General features: G+C 31.8%; 2 long non-coding RNA genes across 7 annotated transcripts in view; both read right to left on the bottom strand.

Moving 5' to 3' along the window:
• LOC143241890 (uncharacterized) overlaps positions 1 to 24,496 on the bottom strand; it is a 153,565-nt gene that overhangs the window by 49,580 nt on the left and 79,489 nt on the right. The window lies entirely within an intron of this gene.
• On the bottom strand, positions 1,399 to 24,133 carry LOC143241931 (uncharacterized). 2 transcript variants are annotated; one of them, XR_013022350.1, is made up of 5 exons: positions 23,644 to 24,133; positions 19,558 to 19,631; positions 7,584 to 7,695; positions 2,631 to 2,762; positions 1,399 to 2,188 (listed from the first exon to the last, which is right to left on the bottom strand). It is a non-coding gene; the product is annotated as an uncharacterized LOC143241931 (long non-coding RNA). The 2 variants fall into 2 exon arrangements; XR_013022349.1 differs by lacking the exons at positions 1,399 to 2,188; positions 2,631 to 2,762; positions 7,584 to 7,695 and adding an exon at positions 3,038 to 5,015.

The following is a 24,496-nucleotide window of genomic DNA, read 5'->3' as shown; positions in this document are numbered from 1 at the left end:
TTATGCCACACTGTGTCAAAAGCTTTCTCAATGTCGAGAAAGCAAGCTACAGTGCATTCGTTTTTGTTGAAGCTGTCGGTAATTGATTCTGTAAGTCGAATCAGGTGGTCTGTAGTTTGGCGGTTTTTTCGAAATCCGTTTTGAATTTCTGGTAATTTTGAATTTTCTTCTAAGTAAACTGACAGACGATTACTAATTATCCTCTCTAATACTTTGCCAATACAACTGGTTAAGCTAATCGGGCGGTAGTTGTTTGGTTTATTCGCTGTCTTTCCTTCTTTCTGGAACATTAATATTATTGCTTCCTTCCAAGAAACGGGGATATATCCTGCTGATAGTGAGAGATTAAATAACGCTGTTAGGTGTTCATATAATCTCTGAGTACCTTGTTTTAGGAAGATAGTAATAATTAAAAGTTTGTTTGTTTTGAATTTCGCGCTAAGCTACTTGAGTGCTATGCGCTCGTCTCCCCTACTTGAGCAGTGTAAGACTAGAGGGAAGGCAACTAGTGATCACCACGACCGCCAACTCTTGGGCTTATCTTTTATCAACGAATAGTGAGATTGACCGTCACCTTATAACGACTCCACGGCTGAAAGGGCGAGCATGTTTTGTTCGACGAAAATTCGAACCCGCGAACATCAGCCAGGCCACTAACCTTGACATTTAGGACTTAAGATAATTTGAATTAGGTTGGTTAAGAATCCCAGTGGTAGTGATACTATATTAACAACAATGAAATGAATAGCATATATTGCCTATAATATTTACAAGGCCATTTTTCTATAGTTTTATGATTTGAATTTTGTAAGTTTAGTACTTGTAATTAAACCATGAATTATGATGTTTTTGCTTCATGCCTGAGGTTTAACAAATACCTTAATATTTAGTATTAAATATTTGTACTGACAGTACAATAATGTTTGATACTTAGAAGTTTTTACAATGTTAATAAAGTGTTTATTTTCTCACTAACTTATAATATTGTTTGTGAGGTTTATACAGTTTTTAAAGGCATTCTCTGTTGATGTTAATAATTTTAATATTTTTGTATCATTCTGCATGAAACTTAATTATTGTATTAGTTTTTGTAGTATTAGTTGGAAGGGATGACAGGGTTTCAGAAGTGAATAAAAATTTAATTAAGTAGTAAGAAGAGTATGTTATAATAAAGTTTACATCATTTGAGGGTCAGAAGCACTGACCCTCAGGTACTCCACAAATAACAAGGGTACAGTTTAATTAAGGCACTCAAGTGATCAATGTTTTTTGGAAAGTTTAAATAGTCTCAAACCAGGTACTCTACCTGAAAACAATAAATATGTAAAAAGCCACTTATCACATAAGTACTTAATTTATATACTGAACTTTCAGAAAAACATGCCATTCATATACTGGTTGACTTTCCAACCCTTTATTTGTTATTACTTTCACTTTCATTTCTTCCATAAATTATCCGATATTTCCAGCTGTTATTTCATTCAATTGATCCAAAATAACAGTTCTTTTCCAATAAATGATAAGACTGATACGATATGCATGTTCACGTAATGTAGGAATTTTACCTTTTTTTGTTCTCAACGTTTTACTTATGTTTATTCATTTTAAAATTTAAGTTTCTTTCACTTTGATCAATGTATACAACAAAGTTAAAACTATAGCTTGCCAAAATTCCATCAGTAACAGCCTTTTATTTACTAATATTCTTCAGGTTTCCTCACTACCAAATATACAATAAGTTGACTAAATTTCATTAAACAATATTTATACCCCATTATAACAAGAGGTCACAATGTTAAAATTTAAAAAACAATGGCAAGGTACCAGCAAGACGTATTTTTATATCAGTGTTATTGGTTTATGAAATTAGTTATTGTTTGCACTTGTGGAGGTCAGTACTTACAGAGAACTTAAAAGAGGAATCAATGTTTTATTTCTGAATAAAATCTCTACTTTCTCAGAAAAGGATATTTACAGACAGCCTTGTAGGAACAACTGGCACACCTCCCTGTACTTATTTAATGCTTTTAATAAACAATTTTCAAAAGTTACTTTTTAACCCATTTCATAGCTTTAAGCCACCCTAAATATTAAACTATATAACTATTCAATGTATTATGTTTATTTCTACATTCCATCACTTTTCTCTGTATTAAGTCATCTACATCTATTCTTCACACATGTTAAACTGAAAATGAAAAAAGTCAAAAACAATATTTACTTATTATAAAAAGATAGGAACATGAAAATGTACTATAAATTAAAATATACATATACAAAGACATTCTCAGTTCCTATTAAGCCTTATTCAAAACTTAGGTAATTTAAACTTAAGCAAATTACTTAATTATTAATAAAGACATCTTAAATTCCAAGACTCAATAAATAACTGAGTGTGGTATGTGACTAACATGGAAATTTTGGTCTATTTATATATATCACTATTAATTTTGGCTAATGTTGGTTTTTACTTACCTTAATATGGTAATAAATAAATGCTGGTTAAATTAAACTGCTGAATGGTACCGAAATTTTTTCAACAAATTGAATGACAAGTTACTTGAAATGTTTAAACTTTTTAAAGTTACATGAATCTAAGCAGATACTAAAAACTATAGAAATTAACTTACCTTCCACTTACAAGAGTGTCCTAACATGTGTTCAAAACCATGGAATCTTGTCAGATGGTTCAATTCACACAGACAGTGCCCAGCATGTTGAAGCTTGTTTATGTTTGTGCAGATGGTCATGGCACAACACCACTGATATAATACAAAATTCTGTTTTACCACATGTAAGAAAGGAGTGTATTATCCAACTTGAACTTTTAGATATACTAGAATCATGATTTACCTGGGTGATAAAAACACAGTATTAGAACATTTAAACATGAGGTACAGCTCAACACAAGTAATTGTTTATAAAAAACCTATTCTACATTTTCAAAGATTTTGTATCTCAAAAATTATATCACAATGATCCATTCATTTACTCTGAATATGTAGATGAAGATCAAGTTACAAAATAGTAGGTTATGCTCTAATTAATATATATTAAATGAAAAGTGTTATTTTTTATCTCACTTTCTGAACAAATGTAATACTTTTTATTTACCTGAAAGAAAAATTAAAGACACCAAAATATAACTACTTTTTTATCTTTAATCCACAGATCAATTTTAATACTTACACAAAAAGACACAGCATAGAATTTGTTCACTAGCACATACTGTTACTCAGTTTTTTAAGTTTGGTGTTATATCTTTCTTATGCAATACTTAAATAACAATTACATACAAACAGAGACTTTGAAGAAGTTTAGTTTTTATTTTGTTGTTGTTATTTAATATAACAACACTATAAACCTCACAACATAATTTGAAAAAAAACAGACAGCTGTCAGTTAGGTTTGCACATAGCTGAGCCAATTTTCTATTACAGTGAGCTTTAGAAAGCTCTATAGAAGTCATACTTAATCACCAAACTAATATCATATCTCTGTTACTATACACAAATGTTGCAAATTTTGTTTACAAGGAAGTTTTGTAAACACGTTTCGATACATGAATTCAAATGTTATAAGTTTAAGACTGTGTCTTGAAATGTCAACTCTATATATTTCAAATGTTTACACATTTTACTAGAAGTATAATATTATTTGTGAATATAGATGTCTGTCCACTGCGTACAAATATGAATAAGAAAATAAAAGTTTAATTTGTGTTTCAATTTTGTCTGTTGTATAATTTTTTTAAAATTCTGTTCAGAAACTAAATGTTTTGTTGAGTTCTAAGTATTTATGTGTTTGTAATTTAAGCACAAATATACACAATAGGCTATGTTTGCTTTACCCACCATGTGTATCAGAACACAGAACCAATTTTCTAGCATTAAAAGTCAACACACTGTGCTGCTGGTAATAGTGCAAGAATTCTAAGAAATCTGTTAACAAGTGCAAAAACATGAATAACTCATTCAAACTTTTGACATAGGGGTGTTATAAAGTCATTCTGCTCTTAACAAGTACATAAAAAGGAATAACTGTTTGAAAATGTGATAAGTACTCATCATACCAAAACTGCTGTAAAATTATTGGAAGTTACACCTTTTATAGTAAGAAGGAACATTTTAAAAACAAGTACAACATTCCAATCTCTCATGCAATCATTTTCAAGAACAAAGGTTTTTATGATAAAGAAGGTTCTAGTAATTATATCAACACTCACCACCCTTAAAATGTGTTAAAAGAACTTTTAGAAAAACTATCTATATTAGCATCCAAATATTTGCTTTTTGTGGTTGTATCAGGAATGTAAGTGAAGTATTACAACTTTAAATATTTTGGTGCTTTCTAATAATCAACTACAGTTCGGAAAGAATAAGTACAGTAAAAATAATTTCTACCAGAATAACTTCAACTAAAATTTTCATCTTGAAAGGCACCTTAGGGGCTGAATCAGTAAATGAACCGATCAATCACACCAAGGATTCCCTGTTCTTAATTTTACAGTAGCATGTTCCCTTAAAATATCAAAAGATATTACAAATAATCTTTTCCATATTTTGAATTCTTAGCCCCTATATTTTCAATGTCTTATGAAAAACTCTGAGAACCACAGTAAACCCTTAAAAAGTATGAAAGCTAAAAGATTTTCTATTTAAATGCCCTATTTACATTCCATTTTCATGGCAGTGTGATCCACAATTGTTTTTATCCATTTTTGTTAATAATTTTACCAAGTTTGTCTGTAATTCCTCCTTATTATCAAAATGCAGATTTTCTTATTACTACTTCCTTTCAATGGACTGTATCAATAACCTTTTATTGATGAGTCAATCAAAAATGTTAAACTCTATGTGTTAAACAAAGAAAATACTTTTACTTATTCATGTAGTCTAACAAAAATGTTTATTACCCTTGTAATTCCTGAATATTTTAATTTAGACATGAAGCATGGTCCTCACAAATCAGAAACCAGGAAGTTTCATGGCAACAGATACACAAGAAACAAGCAACTGAAAAAAGACTAATAAGATTAGTAGCAGTACAAGAGAATCACTCAGTAGCAAAATGCTGTTGATACTCACAGTGCAAGTACCAGTTTTGAAGCTAACATCTAAGCATGATTCCATGATGCAAGGTGCTTCTAAGAGAAAATCTAGACATTTGTATACTTTTGAAGGTACCGTACCAAAGAAAATATTACACAAGAAAATATCCACAGCGGTAATATGTTTGTTGATATGGACAATCTATCAGAAGTAGCAAGGGAGTTTTGTCAGTGTTCTGAGAGATTGGTTGGTTGGTTGATTTAGTGTTTTATAGCAAAAAGCAGTTATGCTATCTATGTTAAACATCCAGTAAAAAGTTAAAAGTAAATTTAGTAAAATTCATAAAAGGAAATTAAGGTAAAACAAAATAATGTTTAGAAAAACAACACATAAATAGCATAAAACCAAAGTTTACATCAAGTCTACAACATTAAGAGAAATACTGCAGTAATTCAAGTTGTAAAGGACTTTCTGTAGTGTAACTGTAATTATCATAACTCACCAGGAGGACAAAGAGCTAAGTACAAAAACCACCATAAGTCACCTGAAGTTGGCCTTTCTAGTCCTGGTTCCAAATTATTTGACGTTATGGCCATCTTCAAAAAGGAAAGTAACAAAAAAGTTTTAAAAGAAGTGTAGCAAAATTATAGACAGGATAACTAATGGGTAGTTCAAACAGCAGCAATACTCACCTGAAGTTGGCCTTTCCAGTCCTGGTTTCAAGTGATTTAATTTTACACCCACTTTCTAATTTCAAATCAAATTACATATACTGTGATTTTCAAAGGGAGCCACATTAAAATGTGTAATGTATATATTAAAAAACTTAAATGGCATTAAAAGATTAATGAACTTTATTATCCATGCATGTTAATAAACTAGACATTAAAGCATATTTATAATTAAAAGTTTTATACTATCTGATACAGAGATGCCAACTATTTGAAATGACTGAGCGTAGTGATTGTAGACAGAACCCTTCCACAGTTTCAGTCCTTTTAGATTTGCCAGAAACAAGACAATCTGGTGAACAATCAGCACTCATGACATAACTATGGATTCCCCACGTACCCAGTAGGAGAAGCACTGCACTTAAACTATTGGTAGATGTCGGAGATACAAATATTTCTTTATTATTTCAAGCAAACATGATTATTGGAAGTAGCCATTTGGACTATGTCTTTTACTTCTTATCAAAATTTATTTGTATTTTACAAGAAATTTTCTTTTCACCCCTTTCAAGTCCTGGGGAACAATTTATCACTTTATTGTATTGGCCAAAATAATATATAATAATTTGGGAGTTGCAACAAGTCGTAATATTTGTCTGTATGAGTGTATAGTTGTAATGTATACACCAAAATCATAATGATTACCCGCAATTAATGATTACATGCTTACCCTTTCAGCCGTGGGGGAGTTATAAGGTGATGATCAATCTCACTATTTGTTGGTAAAAGAGAAGCCCAAGAGTTGGCGGAGGGTGGTGATGAATAGTTGCCTTCTCTCTTTTCTCACACTGCTAAAGTAGGGGCAATGAGCGCATAAACCTCGAGTAGCTTAGTGCGAAATTCAAAATAAACAAACTCTTAGTTATTACTTCATTTTTATCACAGTTACAACTTCCTTCGCGCTTTATTACTAATACCTTAAAATATGTACTTAAAAGCATGATTAAATCTAAGTCTGGATACAAGAGGCCTACATATACATAACAAGTTGGTGTGTCACTTCTGTTTCCAGATAGCTAAATTTGGCTCGAAATCGAATTAGACATCCAATTTCATTCAGTGTGAATCGGATTCTGTGTCATAATCTATTTTTTATTCAAAGTTTAGGTATCAAATATGTCCGCATGATGAAGATATTCTTGTAAGCGCAGATTAATAATATATTATTGTGGTGATACATAAAAATTTAATTAACAGGAATCAAATTATTAACGCTAACTGCAAACTTCAATGACGACACTCACAAATTATATCCTAACTCAAGCACGCCGCCATATATTCACAACTTTCTCCTTTGAATTGGTTTCGCCAATCACAGTCACGTAGCGTTTGTGACGACTCTACATAATTAGATTTTAAAGAAGTTCAAACAAAATTAATAAATGTGTTTCTTTTGAATAAACCTATTTGTAAAATTTAACTGATTTGAAAACAATTAATAATAGATTAAATAGATTTTTTATCATTTTCGAACTGTGATAAGTGCACATACATACACATAAAATTGCACATTTTTTCTGACAAAGTTACTTTCAAAGTTGGGTTTGTTTCAGAAGTTTTCATGAAAATTTCCTACGCATAGCTGCCAGTATATGTGAAATGATTTGTTATTTTTGATACTTTGTTTTGTTTCTGAATTTCGCGCAAAGCTACACTAAAGGTATTGTGCTAAAGAAAATCCTTTACAACTTTGTAGACTGGATGTCAACATTGGTTTTATGCAAGTATCTGTTTTTAATTGCAGTTTTGTTTTTACCTTTGTTTTCTTTTACGAATTTTACTCCATTTACTTTCCTTTTACCTTTTTCAAACAGCAGCGTTAGTCACCTGAAGTTGGCCTTTCCAGTCCTGGTGTTGAGTTATATAATGTTCTGGCCATTTTACAATGTCAAATGGAACTAGAGAGAATGAAACTGTAAAAAGGGAACTGCAATTAAAAAGGTGAAATGAATAAATATTCAACACTTAAATGAAATTAAAAAGATTAATGGTCATTTATTTCATGTAATACCTAGGTATATAGTATGCATTGTTTTAAACGAAATTGCAAGAAATTAAATGCGAAAAGCAGATGGTGTCGAAAATGCTCGATTTTGTCCACTTGACATTCCATTTAATGAGCTGAAAATGAAAGCAAAAATTAAAGACATATGAAAATCAAACACACCATCTATTAGAGCAAAAAATTATCTACCAAATGACATGAAATATTTTGTGAAAGCGTTTCATTTACACTCCTCCCCTTCACGGATCACCACGCACGGCAAACATGTGGGTAGATGTTTACATCCCAGAGAAGGTAACCAGACAGAACAGAACCATCCCTGGGAGGTCCCCTCCGCACGTACAGGAATCCACACCGAGGGAACAGTATAAGACACCAACTTTATGGGGACAACAAAAAGACTAGAATAAAAATCCAGAGTAGAGTGGGAGACAGATTCTATAATTCCTTCTGTTAATAACGAAGATATAGATGATCAGTGAGAAGTGGATAGCAAATAGAATAAGAAAGGTAAAGTATGAAAAAAGAAGTATTGAAATTATGAGGTAGGACATACAAAGCCCCAGATTGTTAGAGAAGAAAGAAAACTTGGAGATGAAGTGAGAGAGGAAGGCACTGACAGGACCAAAGTTGATTTCTCCAAGCCCGTTCCCTTGGCTGTGGTTTCGCTAGATAGTAGATAGGGACAGTGGGAATCTCGTTAATCCATTCATGCGCGTCACTAATTAGATGGAGAAGTGGATAGCAAATAGAATAAGAAAGGTAAAGTATGAAAAAAGAAGATTGAAATTATGAGGTAGGACATACAAAGCCCAAGGTTGTTAGAGAAGAAAGAAAACTTGGAGATGAAGTGAGAGAGGAAGGCACTGACAGGACCAAAGCCTGGGACTGGTTCCAAAGAAAAATAACCTCTGAAGTCAAAACCCTGGATTCCAAAGGGTTGGGAGCAATCTCAAAGGACAGAACTATATAAATCAATAGACAAGACAAAGCACCTAGATATAAGATGGAGGGATATGAACACCAAACTAAGGAAATACCAAAAACAAATAAATCAGAACAAAGAGGGAAGGGGAAAAGTAAAACTAAAGTAACAAACTGATTTTAAACCATCTGTAAACTAGGGAACAGAAGTATGGTTCAAAATATGTTTGGCAATGAAAACAGTACAAGCAATTGGAAGTATCAACCTTCCTCAGATGACTCAGAGAAAGGTAACAGGCAGAGGTGGTAATAAAACATCGTGTGGTGGGCTGATCAGTGGAGACAGCAACGCCAATCTGACATACTGAACTCAGTCAGCTACAGCTAAATATGAAGACCAAAAAAAAGAATGGCAGACTGTATATTCCCAAAAAGTAGAGCCAGTGGAACCCAGTGTACAGACTCTGAACTGGAGAAGTGTGGAAAGACCCTGTTCAGGGCTGAAGTATCAGATGGTGAATAGCATACAGCATGTTCAAGGCCAAGGTCCTGGGAGAAACTTAGATAAAGAGACAAACAGTCCAGTTTTGAACAAAAAATCAATATGCCTCACAACAGGTGCAAAATGTTCAGTGCCCTTGTACACTTCATATTTCAGTCGGTTGGATAAGTTTTACTACTGTGTATATTTCACAGTTATATTATTATATAGAGTCAGAAAGACATTGTGAAGTAAAAGCAGCCAAATTTGAAATGTTTAGAAAACTGAAGCTGTGCTAAAATAAAAATTGTAATTGCATTTTCACAATCTGCAATTATTATATACTTCCAACATTTGTTTCACTACTTTCATTACAGTTGGTGTTATGGTGGTGAAGATGAGAGAGCAAGTTTAAAGTTCTATGAAAAATAAAAAAATGATATTCATTAAGATGGTATTATAAGTAGGGTAAATTAAACATAAAAACCATGAAATGAGCACAATTAATTTTATTCTTAGCATGAAAAATCACACTTTACACAGAATTACTTGACAGAGAATTCATAAATTAATGGATAAATGTTTTATGAAAGCAATTTACTTGAAATATAATTTCAGTTTACAAAAGGATTGTAACATTTAGATAAACATTTGCCAAAACTCATGATGATACACTTTGTATATTTAAAATATTTCAGTAGTTTATGTAGTTTCATGTTTACATGGAGATTACAGAACTGGTCAGAATGACCAAGCACATATACAGGTTTAATAAACTACTCTTGATAAGAAAACTACTCTTGATAGGATGCTGTAAAAAATTACTTTTTCTAAATTTACTTGCTGCAGTTAATTTTAAAACATGAGTGAGGAATAAAATCAGGGAGAATGTTTATAATACATAAAATAAAGTTTGTTTTTCAATGTCCCAAAACTAATATTTTTGTTAAAATACAGTTTACTACTAATTATTTGGTATTGGATTCTTTTGTATTAAGGTGGTTAATTACCTCAGACACATTTCAGTTACATTGTTAACAATAATGTTGGCAAGTCTTTCTACAATTTTATATCAAATCATATTTCTTTATTGAAGAAATTATAATAAAATAAATAAATTTTATTACCTTAATATCCCTTTCTATGGGTAAAGATTAAGTACAGAAAATCTTAATGGTTTACATAAAAAAATTGTTGAAGAAAAAGTTATCAATTCAAATTCTGTTAAACATTCATGAAACAAAAAGTAACTTCTGAATTACAAGGTGACAAGTGCCTCTAGGATCAATCCACTTCATGAGAAAGAAAATCAATATATCTTGCTCTGATCCACCAAATACTTATGAAGTAGTGTACAACTTTGGTCTTCTTACACAAGATGGAATAGTGATGTATAAAAGGACTGTTCAGAGTGATGCAACTTAAACTGATTATCAAGTAAAAAAGAAGAAGTTATCTTTCTATTCAAGTCACTAGTTGGTCCTTGATAGTCTTCACTTGAAATATTGTATGAGCTTTGTCTGAGTAATGACACTGATTTGTTGTAAATTGTTCACACCACAGCTACTAAAATTACTCCAGGGATGGAAAGGTTATATTAAGATTTCTTCAGAAAAGAGCAACAGGCAGGGTTTTCAGTATGTTTAAGAGTAAGTGGGTTATACTAATGAATCATTAGTGTACTATGTAGTGCTGGCTTGTGACTCTACACCATATTTTATGCACAATATCTTAAGGAAGATCCAGAGGCATGATCTCCCAGAAATATTTAAAATGAGAAACACCATTCTCCCTGTTTTCTAGTCTCTTTTAAAATAAGGGTATAAAAAGTGATTAAATTTGCAATGAACATGTGATTTAGTATTTTCTTCATGAGGTGTAAAACATCTTTTCATGACTGTTATTACTCTTCTCCCTTCAGTAACGTGAAGATGACTTTGAAGTAGGTAAAACTTTTTGGTAAATATAATTTTTTGGGGGGAGTGGGTGGTGAAAAGACTGATCGCAATAGGCCAGTTGGTTAAGGCACTCGACTCGTAAGCGGAGGGTCGCAGGCTTGAATCTCAATCACACCCAATATGCTCGCTATTTCAGCCATGGGGGCTTTATAATGTAGCGCTTAATTGCACTATTAGTTGGTAAAAGAGTCGTCCAATAGTTGACGGTGAATGATGTTGACTAGCTACCTTCCCATTTGCCTTACACTGCTAAATTAGGGACGACTAACGCAGATCGCCCTTGTGTAGCTTTGCGCGAAATTCAAAATAACACTGAACACAATATTTCAAATGAAACCTAACCAGTGACATGTTTAATAAAATAATAACCTCGTTAGCTTGCATTCAATATTTCTGCAGATTCAACCTGAAGTCCCGACCACAACAACCACACAACATGGCTTTAGAGATAAATCACTCATTACACCACGATTTTATGATTCATGGCAAAATTCTTGAGAGGCATAAATCATGTAATGTCATATCTTTCATGTTTTGTAACTGTCACAACAATAACATTTTAATGGTAAGCGAAGATTACTAGTTTAATGAATTTATTCACAATAATTCAAGCCAATCTTTTACTGTTGAACTGAACGACTATTGTATATGAATCTTTGAATAATAGAGTTGACTCAGACCAAGGACTTTTGCCTAAAATATATAAACTATAATTTCTGACGAAGTCCATTTTTGTTTTTGTTTGCTCTTAAGTTATATAATATACCTGCCAGGCGAGTTGTTTAAAAAATTTTCATAACAATAATTGTGATTATCTAACAAGTATTATTGTCAAACAATAATATTTTGCAATAAAAATCACGTAATCTTTAGCCCTCGGTGGGCTCAGCAGATAGCCCGATGTGACTTTGCTATAAGAAAACACACACACAAACACGTATTCTCAAGATTTTTCCATCTCATTTTAAATTTGTATATTTTGAATTAAAATCAAAGCTGTTTCCAAATTGAATTGTGGTTCTGTGGTGTTACCACAAATTTTTCACCTTCTAGTTTCTGTACTTTGTCAGCTTTAGGTGTTTAATCAGAAACTTTTATAATACATTATTTGTCTGACATCTTTGTTGCTTCTAAGCATTGTAAAATCACGTGCTTACAATATTAAAAATATCAACAATTAATTAGTTTCTTAGCAACACAGAAATTAAGAAACTTTTATAACCTTAGTTACATAAAACGTTTAAATTTTAGTGCAAGTAGATATAACGTTATAGTGGAGATGAAATTATATTTACAAACATTTATTTTTATTGCATTCAGTGCTTTAATAACCACAATGCCCGCACAAACCAGAGTTAAACGTAAATGTATTGAACTCAATGCCTTGAACAGCTTATTGTATTAAGTAGCTAATATCTATTACTGAGTATATCTTTCACTTTCGGACGACTAATTTAGGGTCGGCTAGCGCAGCCACTCTCATGTAGCTTTGTTCGAAATTCAAAGAAACAAATCTTTAATTTTGATCTAAGAAGATATCTTTATCTGTAGGAAGTTAATGTTAAACGTGTCAATGAGAAAGCATAATTTGAGAATAAATAGAGCACTTCGTATTGTTCTCTCTCTTGGGTTTTGGGTATCATATGCACTCTGGAGGGTCAGGTGCTCTTTGACCTCTTCCGCCGTTCTTTATTTATATGATCATGCAGTGTTTGTTGGTGTTAGTTCCTGCTTTAGAGTCAGAGTGGGCTGAATTTATTCCGACCCTTTTAAGATCAATGTCCATGTACTGGTATACATATACAGATATTATTTTGCCTTGTCAGTAAGAAGTATAGTTTGGTGGTGGCCCTTTTTTAAATATATATTATTATTTTATCTTTTTTTTCATTCATTCTTTTGTGTTTAAAATATGTGTTGATCGGGTAGAAGTTGATCAAGTATGAGGTACCTCTCTAGTTCGCTTAATAATTCATTTTTCATCCAATCTTTATCAAAATACTTTATTGTATGATGTAAGAGTCTATTTGGTATGGTTGGTATGTTTAAATATTTGGGTATGAATTTGAATGCTGCTTCTCTGGGAACTCTATATGCTGTTGTGAGGAGTGCCTTTTGAATTGTTTTGTCACTTACTACGCTGGAGCTGCATAGTCATTTACTGGTCTAATGCATGTTTTGTACATTTTTCGTATATTGTCTGTTGATGCTCCACTATTCTTGCGAATGAGACTCCGAGCATAGTTGGTTCTTCGCCAAACTTTAATTTCATTTACATGGTTAGTTTTGTGTCATAGGCTACACTTAGAAATTTTGCCAATGTGGTAGGCGGAAGTAGTGTTCCATTCACATATACTTTTGGGAGGATGGCTTGTATCTCATCTTCACCCGGAGATTTGTTTTTGTGTTTTTTATTGCTTCAAGAAGTTCATGTATGAATATTTCTTTCATTAGGATCGTGTCTTCATAGTTTATGATGTGTCTTGTATTTGTCTCAAATATACTTGTTGAGAAAAATTGGTTCAAATTGTTCTTTGTTGTTTAGTATATAATTTGTGACTTTGTTGTAAAAATAAGCATTTATATCCAGATCTGTATGTATTTTAAATGTATTCTGTGGTTGGTTCACTTAATTTTCTTTGTTTCAAATTTTGTGCAAAGCAACACGTGGACCAGCTGTGCCAGCCATCTCTAATTTAGCAGTGTAAGACTACAGGAATGGCAGCTAGTCATCACCATCCACCACCAAATCTTGGGGTACGCTTTTACCAACAAATGTGGGATTGACCGTCACATTATAACGAACCCATGACTAAAAGGTCGAGCGTGTTTAGTGTGATGGAGAATCAAACTCGTGATCCTCAGATTACGAGTCGAGTGCCTTAAACACCTGGCTATGCCGGGCTATTTACAAAAAAAAAAAAAAATACTGAACAAAATTTGTGTAGATATTATAATGTACATCAATTACTTGATAAGGAAGTGACTGAAAACAGAAAGAAAAGAAAACCTCTAGAAGATTGTTATACCTTCTCAAGTGTGAAAACATTTGAGACTGGTTTAAACACCTGGCCATGCCGGGATCTGTTTACTCTCTCTTCTGTAAAAGATGGTAAACTCAAGATTTCGTAAATAATTTTAATATTTTTGGAATATCTTCTTTCAAACATTTCCAGTCACTTTATGTTTTTCTCTTATTGTGAAAATGTGTTGTTCTTATAGCAAAGCAACAACAGGAAATCCTCTCTGTCTACCAATGGAAAATCGAACGCTCGATTTTAGGATTGTAAATCCTTACTTATCATTAACTATGAATGTATTTTGAGTTGAAACCTGTTGTGACTTACAATACCATATATATTTTAGGCTCATAACAAATTATTAACTATTTTTCTTCAGGAAAGCTCATAAATCGAAAATCCTGTTAGATATAAACAAAGTTTAACAAATGTAGTTGATAGTTTATCTTGCTCTGTATCTATTTAATAAAAAGTAGTTTATCGACTTCTAGAAGTTTGGTATAATAATATTAATGTCATATCAGTTCAAAACAACCCACCCTCATTGCACAGCGATATGTCGGTAGACTTCAAGTGTTAGAAATCGAGTCTCAATATCCGTTATCCGTTGTTTAGTTTTATGTTTATTTTGTAGGGTTGTATCACTTCTCTGTCTTCATGAGTCATTAACTTTTGAAGTGGAGTCGTGCTTATCCTATTTACTAGTACAGATACTTAGCATACATATGATTAAAAATTGAGGACTTAATTTATTAATTAATTAATTATAATTTATCAACATGTACTGGTCCCCTGGAAGAACTGGTATCAACAGAAACAAAAGTATGAGAAGAGCAATTCTCTCCCAAAGCAAACAACTTGGAAGCATGAAAAGTATTGGAAAACTAAAACTGAAATGGTGTGGAATATGACAGACTAAAACAAAAAGTGTTAAAAACAAAGAAAAACAGATAGTGCAAATGTCTTCTCATTGATTACATTCTTACTTAGAAACATTGTTTTACTGAAAAGAAGAAGAAATCACTGGCCAAACCCATGAATCTAATTTCCTAAGAATTAAAGTCTGTATATAACTTTGAACTAAATTCTTGGGAAATCTTACCAGTAGCATGTTCAGCTATAATGGGAATTTCTATCGTCAATACACTGATCATATATTACTGCAGCAGTAATTTGGTTTATCAACATATTAGATACCCAGAGCTCTCATGATTGTGAACAAATGTTCTTAATGTAAGGCTCAGGGAAAAGAGGAAAAATACCAAAGACAGGAATTTTGTTTCTTTTGTTGTTGTGGTTTTATTTCTGAAAATATTTTTGACTATTTGAAAGCTGCAGGAATATTCTTCTATGACATCATATGTTTATTCTGGTTTATCAAGTGCAGTCTGTAATATTTAACTGATTGAAATCCAAATTATTTATAAGAAAAAAATTCATCTTGACCAAAAAATATAGAATTTAAACTTTTTATATTTGAAAAGAAAGATATAAACCCTTAACAGAATTATATTTATCTTCGTTAATTTTCTAAAAGGTACAACTAAAGATTGCCATTTAAACTCTTAAAATGCTTCAGTAGTTTAACACTAATAATATAAACACAGAAAACCATACAGTTGATTTAAAAGACCTTTACACTTCACATTTTTAGTAGATAATAGATACATAGATAAAAAAATAAACTACATTAACTTCATTTCTCAAGTCCACGTAAATACTCGATTGACTATTCTTTTTTAGGATAATAAAGAGCAATGATTAGTAGAGCACATTACAAGTACAGATGTTGATGTCATTTATGTCAATAATAACAGAAGACATTCCTGTCATGTTTAGATGTACATAAAAAAATGTGTGCATTACATGAAAGATGGCAGTGACAACAGTTAAAAAAATGTTAAAACAGTTTTCACAGAATAGAAAAATAAAAAAATTAAAAGGAACGGGAATTACAGAAAATGATAATGTAAAGAAATATATAGGAAACAATACTAATATATGGGAAATAGAAAAATGAATAAAAAAATAGGTGATATTAATATATAGGAAACAATACTAATATATGGGAAATAGAAAAATGAATAAAAATATAGGTGATATTAATAATGATATTAATATATAGGAAACAATACTAATATATGGAAAATAGAAAAATGAATTAAAATATAGGTGATATTAATAATGATATTAATATATAGGAAACAATACTAATATATGGGAAATAGAAAAATGAATAAAAATATAGGTGATATTAATAAAAAAATAAAAATAAATTACAAGTTGTTTTGAAATTTTTTAAGAGATGCACAAAGGTCATTAATTCTAGGACTAAGAATGATGTCATACTGTTATAGAATTTAACAATGCTATCCAATAAACATCCTTAATTTCTTTCTAAAAGTGGAAAAGATTCACAAATAACAATGAACAGTTATGTTGAAACTTGAGAAAAGTAAATAACCTCAAATAATATCAAACCTAATGAAGGGCAGTTGCTTGAAGCACTAGTTACATAATGTAACTGTTTTTGTCCTTTTTTTAACTTTAGGTGTTTATAAACACATCTCTTTTGTGAAGTAAGAGAGGATTCCATATACTGTAGACTAGCACAGTGCTTCCTTGTACCTAGAAAAGCATGAGACCTGTACAAGTAAAACTTTATACAACCTTCCCTAACAATGGCTGGTGACCAATAAAAGCCAGCCTATTAACCTGAGACACACATCCTCTAATACAAAGAAAAAGCAATATGCAACAAAATTCACATAATACAAACTTGAAACTCCCTTGAGATAGAAAAAGAGAAAACAGACCTCCCATGATGGCCACTGAATATTAAAACTACTGTATATATATCAACCAGTCTCTGTATCAAGAAGACTAATGACTGATTTTCAGCTACGACCACTAAATAAATAGTTCTTTGAGATTTCCAAGAATATGGAAGCAGATTATTAGTCAAAACACAGGATAAAAAGTAATGAATAACTTGTATCTAGTAGTTAATAAAAAGTTCTCATTTCACAATCAGACTAAAGTGACCATACAGGTTACTAACCATGATAGTTCATGAGCATCAGAACTATGGGATGAACTAGACAAATACAAAAACTTGTTCACCATTTACCATTCAGATAACTAGACTAGACTGATGTTTCAGGCAAGACTAAGAAAAGAGGATTCTAAAGTATTCTAGAGATGTTTCTCAAGCAAATTAGAATGACCAAATACAAAGTTCACCAAAATAATTATAGCAGAAGTAAACAATCTGATTAACAATTACTTTGAAATAATTTTAAAGCCTGTAGAAAGGTCCAGTGATTTAGTCAACAGAAAAAATATAAAAAAAAGAGAATGAAAGCAAATAACTTCATGAAGAAATCACAATTCCAAGAATTACATGACAAAAGAAGTTACTCTCATTTACAGCTGTGATAAGACATGTAACTGGATTCCTCGAAGTTCAAGAGAGCAAAGTCAACAAAAAATGTATCAATTACAAACATATATGCGACATTTATAATCACGAGTACAAACGCCATAAATACATTGACGGATGTCACTGACAATGAATGTAAATCTCGTGTATATATTTGGTTGCCAGATATATAAAAAGTGTTCTTGACTGAAGCCAACAGGCAAAAAATTCCAGATTAAAATGCACACAGAAGCATTTAAATGACATAGACTTAAGTAGTCACATCAGAAACTCAATGATGAGTAGTGTTGATAAACAAAATAACACTGAGTCATATCTGTTTATCTGATCAGAACAGCAGCATTTTAAAATTAATTTATTTGCAAAATTTAACTAAACATCTTTACAATCCATGCATGTGAATGAAATTAACATTATAGTATTTAATTTAATGTTTATGTTATCCAAGTTTTAATTCTTTGTTACAACAGAAACATTTAAAATAAATATTTTGCTCACATAGTTTGTTTGTCACATGATACAAGTTATATAAAAAAAATCTCCAATTTAACAGAAACTGACTGTAAACACATAAGCTCACAATGCATACAACTGTCTAGATGCCACTGTATTTTCACATGTTCTTTTGAGACATACAATATATGCAGTCTTAGAACTGAATCCACTGCAAAAGAGAAATAGATTTTACATCCTTTTATGGGTGCTATGCCAATCTTCTATACTTTGGAAACAAATTTATGACGTACAAGTAATTAGTTAATACAAGTGTACAAAGCTGTTATAAAGAGCTCAGTGTACACTCACTCCACCAACAGTTATTATGAAATTGGTGTATAGTTTTTGTACTGAAGTAGAAGTAACAGCCTGCAGTACTATTGTCTACAGCACTTACAGTGGTTTGTTACCTCAAAGTGCTATAGTTAGAGACAGTTGAACTGTACTTAAATCTCATTTTTATATTTTAGTTGCTTATGTATAATTTATGTTTTAAAAATCCTATTTCAGTGATTTAATTGTTTTTATAAGCTTAACTTGTTACATGGATTGTGAAAGCTTTATAAACAAGATAGTATCTATAACAGCCATCCTGTTTTGGCAACACATATATGTAAGGAATTTGTCAAAATAACTTCTTCATAAAAGACCTATTGGTATCAGTTAACATATCAGAATAAATAGACAAAGAATTTTAAAGGAGAGTTAAAAATAAACTATAAATGAAAAGATAAAGACGTTAAATTACGAATATGTGAAAAAGATGACTATACTAGTGAATTTCTATAAAGATGTAAAAGGTATGTACACATTTTTGTTAATTTTAAAAACATTTCCCTACACTATCTGTTGATGATGATAAATAGAGTTAGTAATACGGTGCATAAAATAAAGTACAAACATTTACCTTAAAAACAAGCAACAGATGTTCATTTATGAAGTTCTAGAGGTTATGTAAATGAAATGTAAAAACGGTAAGGTAAAAAGTATTATTTTTATACTTTATGTAAAAATTACTTTGCATGTGAACTACTCAGAGTCCAAGTGTAAATTACTACATTAAATAATGAATTTTTAGCAGAAAAATCCAAAAAATATTTACAAAATAAAACTTTTGCTGAAACTACTTACTTTAATGAAAGTTTGTTATCAAGTTTTAAGGAAATAATTTCATTAAGTAGTTTCATTTTTGAAAGGCATTTCATGAGAGTTGCATACTTTTCTTCCTATGAGCATATATCATTCTACAAGGTTTAATGTCTTCCATAATGTAACTGTTAATTACATATCTATATACATAATGTATGCCTATGTTACATACGTATACAATATTAATGACTATTCTACAGCAACCACATAAAATGTATTTAGTCCAAAAGCAATGTTTACATTACTTGTAATATCTTTTAATATGAACTTAAATAGTAGAGTTTTGTAAAGGTTTACTAACCTGCCTAAGATCAGCAAAGCACATCTGGAGTGCACCTTCTTCAAACCCTCAAACAGGCTCTGAATTAGCAAACACTATTGAAGACAAAAAAGAACTCAGTTTAGTTTATATCCATTAGTAAATAATTATTATCTGCATATGTTTTGAAGGCCTTAACATAAAATATTTAGATTGCCAACACAATTCAGTTTTATTGGAGCATAAAATGCTGTTTTGTTTTTGTCTTTGATCTGCTTAAACATAGTCTAGAAAACCAACATCCAAATGAAGTGGAGATTGTGTGAAAAGTTTATCAAAATGTGTGGAATAAGATTGACCTCATCAACGTTTGTAGAAACTTACTACAATGAAAGAAGTATTTTCATGCAATAATACATTATTATGGCCATCAAAATTGAACATGATTTACAAGGAAATAGTTCCAAGGGCAGTAGGAAACCTGAAAATTATTCTTAAAAGATAAATTAACCCTTAAACAAATAATACTGCGTAAGACTATAAGTATTCTGATTATTTACAAAACACAACTGAAAAATAAATACGAACAAAACTATAATAAGAATTTCATTAAATAATCAACAACAAAAATAAATCTCTTCACAGAAAACTGAATCTCTTAAAAAAAATACAATTCCCAACTGACCTAAAACTTTAAGAACTTAATTATTCTTGGGTATCTTTGAAATTAGATTTTGATAAAAATGGTTTTATGTTTCAGATGTGGTTTAAATAAACAGTTTCAATTTTAAGGTAATAGCATTAAAGTGTGATGGTCCATAAGGTACAAATTTTCCAAACTCTTAAAATTTCTTGATTTGCACATATTTAACCTTATTTCCCCAGATGTTAAAAGCTTTAAAAAATAACAACAAAAGCACTTTCAATTTTGTGCATAAATTATCCATAAAAAGATCATAGCATAATGTGTTTGCAAAATGACCAATTTCCATCTTCAGTCATTGTCTAATTCAACAGAAATACCTTAAGGTACAAATTTTCCAAACTCTTAAAATTTCTTGATTTGCACATATTTAACCTTATTTCCCCAGATGTTAAAAGCTTTAAAAAATAACAACAAAAGCACTTTCAATTTTGTGCATAAATTATCCATAAAAAGATCATAGCATAATGTGTTTGCAAAATGACCAATTTCCATCTTCAGTCATTGTCTAATTCAACAGAAATACCTTTCTTGCAATATATGGAAAATAGTCAAGTAAGGAAACTGTTATTGTATTAAAGTCCATCTTTATACTGTGCTGTTTGTGTCCCAGGAACCACAGTACTTACATTATACATACATTGCACCTCACTACTATAACAACTGAATAACACAAACAAAACCAGGTTAATTCAGCTTACTTAAAAAGATGGGACTAAATATTTGTCCACAGAAAACCATCCTTTCCTTTTCACTACTGGCTTACATTATACACCATATCTTATTAGTATGATAAAGCTGACTTAAAACTGTAAAATGTTCAAAGTTGCATCACCACTTCAATCTTTTTTATCTACCTTTGTACTAAACTCACTGACTCTTTAATCATTTGGGATCTTCTAGAAATTTTTCCCTCTGTCCAGGGTGTTTTTTTGGCCTCCAAATTAACAAGTTAGGACTGAGAGATGCCTTGGGTCTCTTTTACAACTGGATGATATATCCATATGGAGGCTTACAATATAAAATAGGATATAAGGCTCCTTGTTAATTTGGAGACCAAGAAAACATACTGGAGAGAGGGGAAATTTCAAGATGATCCCAATTTTCATAAAAATATAGGTGATTTTCAACAAAATAAGATATTAAGTAGGACAACAGTGAAAGTTATGTTTCCAAAACTGAAAATGTATTTCATATAACTAGTCTCATTTAGTGCTGCCCTCTATGCGAAAAAAAAGAAAGAAAAACATGCCACAAGCCTTTTTACTCCCTTCCTTTGGAAATGACTCAGTTTAATATCTCTCATGCAAATTATCATGGATAACCCTCCACAAAGGAAAGTGCTATACAGTCATTATACGTGCATCTTCCTCTATTCAGTTCTATCAAATTACTGTTTTGAGTTTTAGTGGAGAATTGAATCACTCATTTTGAGTGGAGAGGAAGTACATTTTATATATAGAAAAACTAACTACTAATATGGTACATTAGCTGTACTTATATAATCAGATAGAATCACACACTGAATTGGTGCAAGGGAAGAAAAGAAGCACCCTCTGAAAGAGTACAGAGGACACACCTTGAGTCTAAAGAATTAGATATGAAGACATGATGTGGGAGACTACACTACTTCTTAACCAGCCATACTCTTCACCAATCTGGGAAATGTGTTGTATATTCTGTAAATCCAATTAGTATTGGGGAAAAATGTAAGTGTCCCCAGACACAAAGTGGCTCGGGCATGATGAACTGTACTTGACAAGTCCACTACATCCAAATTCTATGCTGCTGGAAACTGACACAGATAGAGAGGGTGGGTGTAGAATGAGGATCATACCATCTTCACCTACAATTAATGAGACCAGAAGGGATATCAAACCCCTGACTCCTGAAGAGAGCATATGTTAAGAATAGAAAATGGTATATCAACTTAGAAAACCTGATGACCTGTATTGAAAAAATGTGTATGAGAGAGAAATTGACCAGAACCAACCTAAGACAAATAACATCCTCAGAATAAGCTACACAAAAGAGAGTTGAAGGGATACAACCAGAACAACCCCAAGTTCCTCCACCATGCTGTATCAAGACGATTGTAGGACGTAGACACCTACTGTTTGTAGGCCCTACCAGCCATATAACTTAAACCAAAAATTAACTTTTAAGGAAAATTTTCATGGACCTATAGTTTTCATAGGTCCTAGGCACTGTGCCTAATAAATAATTCAGCCCTGCCTCCACAATACAGATAAAGTATAATTGAAGGAGGAAGTCAAACATATTCACTACAATGTGCAAAAACTTATGTTTTTCGCTTTTACTCTATATTATAAAACAAAAAAAGGAGACTGAGAAATTGATTGAAAGACTATGACAGATAGCCAGTCTTCAGTTTTAATGACAACAAACAGCTGGAATAGAAACTGTGAGAGAGATGATTTCCAGATTCAATGTTCTGTTGGACAGAAGGTCGTGAACTACCTCCGACAGAAGCTGGCTGTTAATGGGATCCTGAGGAAGGAAAGAAATGGATATCTGTGATAAAAAGAGGAAGGTAAAGGAAGCAGAGGACATGTCCAAATAATCCACCAATCTGTGGTGAAACATTGCCAAAGGGGAAGAAAGTCACACAACTGAACTCCCATCCAGTTATCAACTGGTACTGTTGATATTATGATGATCTACACTGAAAAAAAACACCTGGAAAGAGGAACAGGTAAAAGCTGGGAAGTGCTAAAATGGGAAACAGAAATAGGAGCTTGTCTTGATTCCAACTGTGGCAAATGAGCTACCAAAAACGAAAGGGTAGAGTGTTGATGCAGGTGTTCCCAGCATGCAATTCCAAAGTGTCTGGAATATGTTTGAAAATATACTAAGAAACAGAGCTACACATGATTCCCTAAGTGGGCAGCAAATAAATCTCACAGAAGGCTGCATTTTGACCCAGTATGTTTCAACAACAGAAAAATTATGTATGCAAGGTGAGAGTAGAGAACGAAAAATGAGTCATCTTAAAAGTAACAAAAGAGAGGCTGTTCCTCAAAAACCTCAGGATTTTGGCACAGATTATCTGAAAGTAAATGTATGCTAGATAAATACCACAAAAGTAAGGATAAGACAGAGGTGTGGGTTAAAAGCACTGGAAATCAGGGAGTACACCCACATTGGCAAAATAGATTCCAACACCTGTGAGTCTTAAAACAGATAGGCTACTTGATGGTTCGTCAAACAAACTATCCACAGCACATAGGAATCAAGACATGCTGGAACTCTCAACCAATTATGAAGTAAAATGCTTTGTATGAACCCTAATATCCAAAGAAAGTGGGAAAACTAAATAAGGTAAAGAAGAACTAAGAACTATAATACAACAAAAAAGGATGAGGATTGTAGGAAATCATAAAAATGGATAAAACATCACATACCTGAGAAATCATACCTAAATACGCAATATTAGACCGAGCTGCCTCTGCAGGAGGTGTACAGGGAAACATGAGAAAATCCTGTGGTGAAAAAAAGACAATAAACATCTTTCTCGGAATGAACAGGTTCAAATTGTTCATGACGTGAATAACTTCAAGAGAAAGTGGCTGACTCACGAGAACGACCAGTCTCTCATTGAATAATTGCAGATAATTCCATTAACAGGGTTGCTTGCACCTCCAGCCATAGTTACAAAACCGGCATGTGCTTCGTAAGCACTCGCGAATTTTTCAAAAACAAACATGTACAATATTATATCAAATATACTTTGCCCTATCCATTGCCGACGACCAGACACAATAAGCACAATATTTATATAAGTAGTTTGTCACGGCAACGATTCTTACGGTTAAAACGTTTTCTAAACTGATAGAGTGTAATCACAATTAATTATACTTGTGAGAAGACATTGGTATTAAGCCTACGATGTTATTAACTTTACGATTTTTATATTCAGCCCCCTAGATGTCTTCATGGGAGAAAATAAATAAATTTCTTTTTCTTGTAATTCTGTTCCAACCAGTATGTAAATAGTTTGTTTATGATGCTTTTATTTTTTAATATTTTAACTCAAATTGGGGAAACTTAAGGGAAGAATAGAAACTTTTTAAATTCCGTATATGTAATTTACCTGCCAGGCGAGTTGTTTGAACTTTTTTCACAGCAATAATTGTGATTATTTACCAAGTATTATTGTGAAACAACAATACCTTATTTTGTAATAAAAATAACATTAACATTAGATGTTTTTATCACACATTTTTGAATTTGTATATTTTAAATTCAAATCAAAGT

This window comes from Tachypleus tridentatus, unplaced genomic scaffold (genome assembly GCF_004210375.1).
Source record: "Tachypleus tridentatus isolate NWPU-2018 unplaced genomic scaffold, ASM421037v1 Hic_cluster_1, whole genome shotgun sequence".
NCBI classification, from domain to species: Eukaryota; Metazoa; Arthropoda; class Merostomata; order Xiphosura; family Limulidae; genus Tachypleus; species Tachypleus tridentatus.
The sequence above is the reverse complement of the archived record's forward strand: the minus strand, read 5'-3'. Positions and strand labels throughout refer to the sequence as shown.